Below are 6,944 nucleotides of genomic sequence, written 5' to 3'. Positions count from 1 at the left end.
ATCTTTGCTTCAAACAGAAAATTACGTAGTATTTAAAAATAAACAAAATAATAATAATAATAATAATAATAATAATAATACATTTTCAAAGAAACTTTATTCATTCAAAAATCTCCTCCTAAATTTATTAACAGATACATCCATCTTGGCTGAGGATAGACAAAAGCCTCTGAAGCAGAATACCTGGAAAACTGGACATGGAGACATCGTAGAAGAACACTCGGACTTGGAACATGATGGCATTGAAATTAAAACTAGCAAAAAACAACAAAATTACTGCACCATTTGACATGACCTTGCATACTGCGTGAGCAACAAGATGTTCTCTCTGTTTGGATAAGAAAATTGTGTGTTCTTCACAAAGAAACATTTTAAGCATAGCTGTGCTCGTTAGTCTCCATATTTATGGATCTGTCAACTATTCCACTGTAAACATCAGTGCTAAGGATTAGACCTCTGCTGCAAAGTGCAGCTACAGAGTGAAATGCCACTGGCAGCAGCCACAGATGGGGCTTAAAGGGAGTACTCTATTTCTTTTCAAAAAAAGTTATTTCAGCTTTTGTTGTTGTTGTTGTTAAGGTTATGAAAGGTACAACAAAAAGGTAAAATATAGAAAACTCAGATTCTCAAAAACCTCTCTTTTTTTGAGTTACTAGGATCAAAACTAATTTAAGATGTGTTTACAATCTGTAACGGATTGCTTCATGACCTGGGCCAGCATCTTTAGTCAAAAGCATCTTAAATGATTTTATTGAGGCTGAGGCTGATGTTAACCTGTGCACATGTACTAGAGAATGAAACGTGAGATGTGTAAGTATGGGAGCTTTTGGAGGACTGGGATGCAGTGTAACAACCAATTGAACACCTCCACTGAGACCAGCTACTCTCAACTAACAGGTGAGAAGCTTGAGGCGGTGTGCTGGCCATTCAGCCCCTGGCCAGGTGTGCAGCCAACCCTGCAGAGGTGGGCACCAGAGCTCCAACCTCTTACTGAAGACTGGAACAGTGCTGCAGAGGAATCTGTTTTGGAAGTAGAACCTGAGAGTTGACAGAAGATTCCCTCTTCCCTTCTGCAAAGGTCTGTATGCTCCTGTGGCAGGCCACTGGCCTCCCGGATCAGCTGAGGCCATGGATCACACACTCACTAGCTGTTTCCAGAAGTATAGTTACAACCATCATTGTAACTAGAAGCCTTTCTCCTCCCTTTCCCCATAATAATTTCCAAAGCTAAAATACAAACAAAGAGGCATAGCTGAGTGCACTGTACAAGGACATAGTGAGAAGAAACACTGTCTTGTAAGAACAATATTTAAAGTGCCACTGTTGCTGTATTTAGTTCTGCACTGGGGGTGGAAGCACTCAAGAGTAAAAATTTGTGAGAGGGCAATCCTTTCCCCAAGGGAATTTCTATCTCTGCACCACTATCCAATCCCTCACAGAATCACAGAATGGCTCAGGTTGGAAAGGGACCTCAAGGATCATAAATCTCCAACCCAACCGCCAAATGCAGGGCCACCAACCTCCCCACTGAATACCAGACCAGGCTGCCCAGGGCTTCATCCAATCCAGCTTTGAACCCCTTCAGGGACGGGGCATCCACAGCCTCTCTGGGCAGCCCGTTCCAGCACCTCACCACTCTCTCTGTAAAGAACTTCCCTCTGACATCCAATCTAAATCTTCCCTCCTTCAACTTAAAACCATTTCCCCTTGTCCTGCTGTTATCTACACTTCCAAAGAGTTGACTCCCCTCTTGTTTGTAGGCTCCCTTTAGGTACTGGAAGGGTGCAATGAGGTCACCCCACAGCCTTTTTTTCTCCTGGGCTGAACAAGTCCAGCTCTCTTGAATGGATCTTCTTGGGTCCATGGGTCAACCATAGCAGCTGCATCAGGGCAATTAGCTCCTGCAATATTTCTAGCCCACAAAGATGAGGAGAACTCTTGCCTTTTGGGGAATCTGGAGAAGCATAGCTCTGAGCAGATTCGAGCTGTGTTTTGGATGGATGTATATGCACTTTGTTACTGAAAGTCATCATCCAAACAGTTCATCCTCCCCTGTGTTTGCACTGATAGTTTCTGTAAGGTCAAGAGGAGAAAAAAGCAGAACAGAGCCACCCAAACTTCCATTTGCTTGAAAAAACAGCCATGAGAAAATCCTACTGGGACATTAAAGCAATCTGAATAGGCCTGATACTGCAGTTTGGATGTCTAGACAGAAAAAATTATTAATCAGCTGCTTCCAGTCATATGTCACATTACTTTTTGGGTATGGCAGGTAGACACATTATTGCACGCTTTGGGGCAAATGGCCTATGAATTTGAAATTAATGTTCAAAGCAATTGAATCTGATTTAGTGTCCACAGAAATAGAAATCAAAATGACAAAATCATAACAAGAGAAGGAGAATGGTTACAAGCTGCAGTAGTTTCCAGATATATTTATTGCTTCTGGAAATCAGATTTAAAATACATAGTAAGACAGATATAACAAAAAAGCAACACTTCATTCCTCAGTAGTTGTATTGGTCACTACATATTAGAGCTTAGAAAAAGCATAAGCTACAAAATAGAAAGCTATTTCATAAACTTACATGAAGTGATCGTTTTCTCCCTAATAATCCAATAGTGAACAGTATCAACTTCACAGTGCCAAATTAGAAGTCCTTTGGCGTACCCCAGCAAGACAGTGCCTCTCTTCCCATTGCTTCTGGCTCTGACTCACAGGCTGATGGCCAGCCTGAGCCTCTTCATTTCTGTGCATGGGCCGCTCACTGTCCTCAGCTGTCTGTGCTGCAGAAGGCTGCAGAAATCATCTGCATGCAGAGAGATACAGGGGCCTAGATCTTCACTTCTCGCATGTACTCACAAACAAACAAACATAGAACTACAAAGGATAACAAAATCTTCATCCTGCTGTGTCAAGCATTAGAGATTTGAAAAGAGCAACATGCTTTGAAAAGGCAGCCCTTCTCAAAAAAAAAAAAAAAAAAAAAGGCATAATTTATCTCCATATGAACTGGGTGTCTTGACAACCTGAGGATAGAAGCTGCCACGCTCGCAATCCCGGCAGGGAGAATCTCACCACCATCTTTCTGGCAGCAGATTTATGTCAGCACCAGCTACTCACGAGAGTAAGCTTTGATAATATCTACCTGGGTTTTGCTGTCACATCATGGACTTGCCAACTGTCCGTGTTCATAATGCAGCTCTTTCCCAGACACAGTAGCCAGTGGTATTTGCTGGACTGCTCAGGAGCAGAGTTGTTCAAAACAACTGATTTTAAGCTTTGCCAGGGGACTTAAATTCTGCTGACAGGATTGGATTTTGAGCCATGATCACAAGATGATGCTCACATCCACACAGAAGAATGGAGCAGCATTTTACAGCTTGTGATTCAACAAGCAATAAGCTATGAAGCAGCACCCACAATAGTAAGGAGTCTTGTCTTTCTCAGAGGCCTTGGGGCATGCAGCACATCCCTGCAGAAAAGGCATTGCTCTGATAAATCCTGATCCCCAAGTAACATCCCCTCTGTAGCTTCCCATGAGGTGGCAGGTGGGAGGGTTATTTCTGAGCCATTCGAGGTGTGCTGAAAACTGAAGGGAGCACAGTCTAGAAGGAGGCCCTGGAAGCCAGCCCTCTGAAAGTATGACCTGCATCTAGGTGGGATGTTGGCAGAGCCTGTACAGCCCAGTGCTCAGGAACTGAAGAAGGAAGACAAGGCTTAGGTGCCCGCAGTATCCTGCCTGGGCTTTGCCACCACTGGTGCAGAGAAGGACTGACATTGCTTCTCCTCATGGTCTGCCTGAACTATGCTTGCTCTGAGTCTGGAACTATGTGCTTTGAGAGACCTTGATCCCACCTCATGCACTCAGCTTTGTCTTGGTGCCTGGAAGAATATCCTGAAAGTGCTGATTGCATTTATGGAAGACCCGCTGCTTTAACAAGAGCAGTATCTTCTGCTTGCAGACAGAGTCAGGTAAATCAGGACTGATTTCAGCGTTATCTCCATCCTCTCCAACCACAACCAGTGCTAAGCAAGGAGGACTTGGCCTATAGACTGATGAGAGATTAAAGGTGCACAGGCAGAGTGATAGCTCTTGATTTTTGCCTAAAAGTGATTGATAGAACTACAGCCATTCATCGGAATAAAGCTTTTATAGCTCTTCTGCAAACTATTCTTGCAAACTTTTTGCAAACCAAGCACTATATTTTTGAAAATTTCTGTGTAATGCTTCCTTTTTCTCACTTTTTAATTCTCCTTGGTACCTCTCACCTTGTACTGATTTTCTTTGCTTCCCTATCCAGTCTTTCCTTCCTCAGTCTTTGGAGTCCTTAATAACCAATCCTACCTTTCTGCTGATGGCCACTTCATTTTTTCTTTTTAATTTTTCCTTTATTCCATGTGTGCAAGATGCACAAGTTGATTTTCAGCTAAGAAAGGCTTTCCACCCAGGGAAAGTAAACCAGGAAAACCTTTCCTCTCATTTATTTCAAGCAACTGCTTCTGCGACTGCAGGCTGTCACTTCAGAAGATAAGGGCATGCAGTTCAATCCATGACATGTTAAGTGAATGTGAGATACATGCATGGAAGGCCAAGTGACCAAGTGACAGAAACTCAGGTAAATTTTGATCATCATTGCCACGAGTTTACCTTGCCTAGTCACCTTTCTTTTCAACTAGTATACATCTTTCCCAAACATCCTCCTCATCAGATCGTCTTATTTTGCAAGACTTCTCTAAAATAAAGACGCTTCATAAAGTTGTTCTCTCTTTGCTTTCACATGCTCTTGCAGCGCTGTGTTATTTAGATCTGTGCTTGAAAAAAGCTGTAGCTGTTCTTCATTCTGGCATCCCATTACTAATTCTGGCAGAGCTAGACATTTCTGTAAACATGGCTGGGAAATAGATATTGTGCTTTGTTCCAATCTCTGCAACAGACTTCTTCATGACCTCTGGCATGCCATTCAGCCGATGAGTCTCAGTTTCATCATATCAGGATTTTCAGACTTTCCTTTCTTACTTTTTATTTGAGGGAACCAGAGTTTTAAAAGACAAGGGTGGAATACAACATTATTTTTTTTATCCTTTGCCTTCCCCTCTGTTTTTCCTTCTGCCTAGCTTCCATGCAGCTGTTGAACATTTAAGAAAAACATGTCTCCCACTGAGCAAGTTCCCTACAAAAGTGAATTGAGCTTCAGGCAAGAGGAAATGTGAGTCCTGAGGTCACTCCTGAAATAAAGCCCTTGCCCGGCTGCACATAACTCTGTTGTTGTGTGTTTTAGGCATGATTTAGAAAGAAAAAAAAAAAAAATTCACATTTCCCACAAACAGAATAAAGAGAAATGTTGATAATCATGAGATGATCATAAGATCTTTCAAATCTTATTATGTCTTCCTGGTATTTTCAGTGGTGTTTTCAGAGCCCACTACTTATATCCAAACAAAAGTGGGAAAGGTAGGATTAGGAAAAGATGATGACTTGCTGGTGCAAATTAGAGTTAATAGAGAAGCCTCCATGTCCTCCACACAGCTTGAATGAGAAGACAGAACCCTTTTTCCACATTTAAGATATACCCCCTGTTCACAGGGGAGTAATATTTCTGTCAGATATGAAAGTAGTTTCTAATCTGCTCTGACCTTGGTGAGAAATTCAAGTCCAAATGTAGTAAGATAGAAGCTGACAGGTCAGCCTGAAGAATTTGACGTGGGAGAGGCTTTCTTGCTGTCTTTCTTTCTTCTTTTCTTTCACTGAAAATCTTATCAAGGATCACTTCAAGTTCTGCGGCAGTATGACCAACCATAGAAATGACACCAGTTGTGTCACTGCTCCTGCTGTTACAATGAAGGCAACCAGACTGGTTGAGGATCTGCTGTTATTGCTATAAACAAATAAAGACGGAGTCCTTTAGAGAGAAACATGTCACCTTTTGATGTGTTAATATTGCAAAAGTTGATCAGTTAGTTGTCAGTTATACCTGACACTCTACATCAAGACTTCTTTACCTAACAGCTTTGTACTTTTTTGCTTTCTAAGCTGTAGGCAAATACAGTGACCCACACAAAGGCTGTAGACATTTCTCTCAATTTCCAAAGCTTTCTGCTTGTCAGGTGCACCAATGCCCTCTGGTACAATGACTAAGACAAAACCTGGATGATGGAAATGATCTTAAGCACATCAGTAATCTCATGATAATCTCACGTGTCTCAAGAGAAAAAAAAAAAGGCTAAAAACACTTTGTGTTAAGAGTCTCAGCTCAGAAATTATTCACAAGTCTGAAACATGATGGTTATCTTTCAGGCTATCTTTCTTTTGGTTATTTTTCTGGAAGCAAGCTTATTTTTGATCACCCTAACAGAAGGTTAAAAGCTTTTGGTTAAAAATTTGGATGTTTCTTTGTACTTTGTCAGTCAAGCGATGAACCTAACATTTCTATTCATTGATCATGACAAAAGTTATAAATTTTGAATAGCTAAAGCCTATTTATTATTTGTATTACTGGAGAAACAGCTCATAGACAGAGCTTTTATTTTCATTATTTTCAACATAGCGCCTAGCAGACAGAATGAAAGTGCATGCATTGGAGATTCACAGCCTAATTTTAAAGTAAGGGAAAGGGCAGATCTAAGAGCTTTCCTCCATTCAGAGTATAGGAACTGTGTCACCCACCCACTCAAGAACTGCTGACTTGGGATAAATAAAGGAGGGGCTCTCAGGCTCGGGGGTGAAGACTGGCGATACTGCATCAGGTACTTGTAGACCAATAAGTGTAAGATGAGGAAATGAGGAAGGTTGCCCAGCATGCCAGGCAGTGATCATAGATCAGCCACATGTCTGCAGCCAATCCATTTTCTGTAGACAGCTATCAAAGGCATGATTTAATGAAGGACTTTGAAGGACACTACCCCAGCAAAAGGCAAAGCACAAAATCTCTTTTTTGAAGAT

The sequence above is a fragment of the Tympanuchus pallidicinctus genome, unplaced genomic scaffold (genome assembly GCF_026119805.1).
Source record: "Tympanuchus pallidicinctus isolate F22 unplaced genomic scaffold, pur_lepc_1.0 scaffold1, whole genome shotgun sequence".
Lineage (NCBI taxonomy): Eukaryota > Metazoa > Chordata > Aves > Galliformes > Phasianidae > Tympanuchus > Tympanuchus pallidicinctus.
This window is presented reverse-complemented; position numbering follows the sequence as displayed.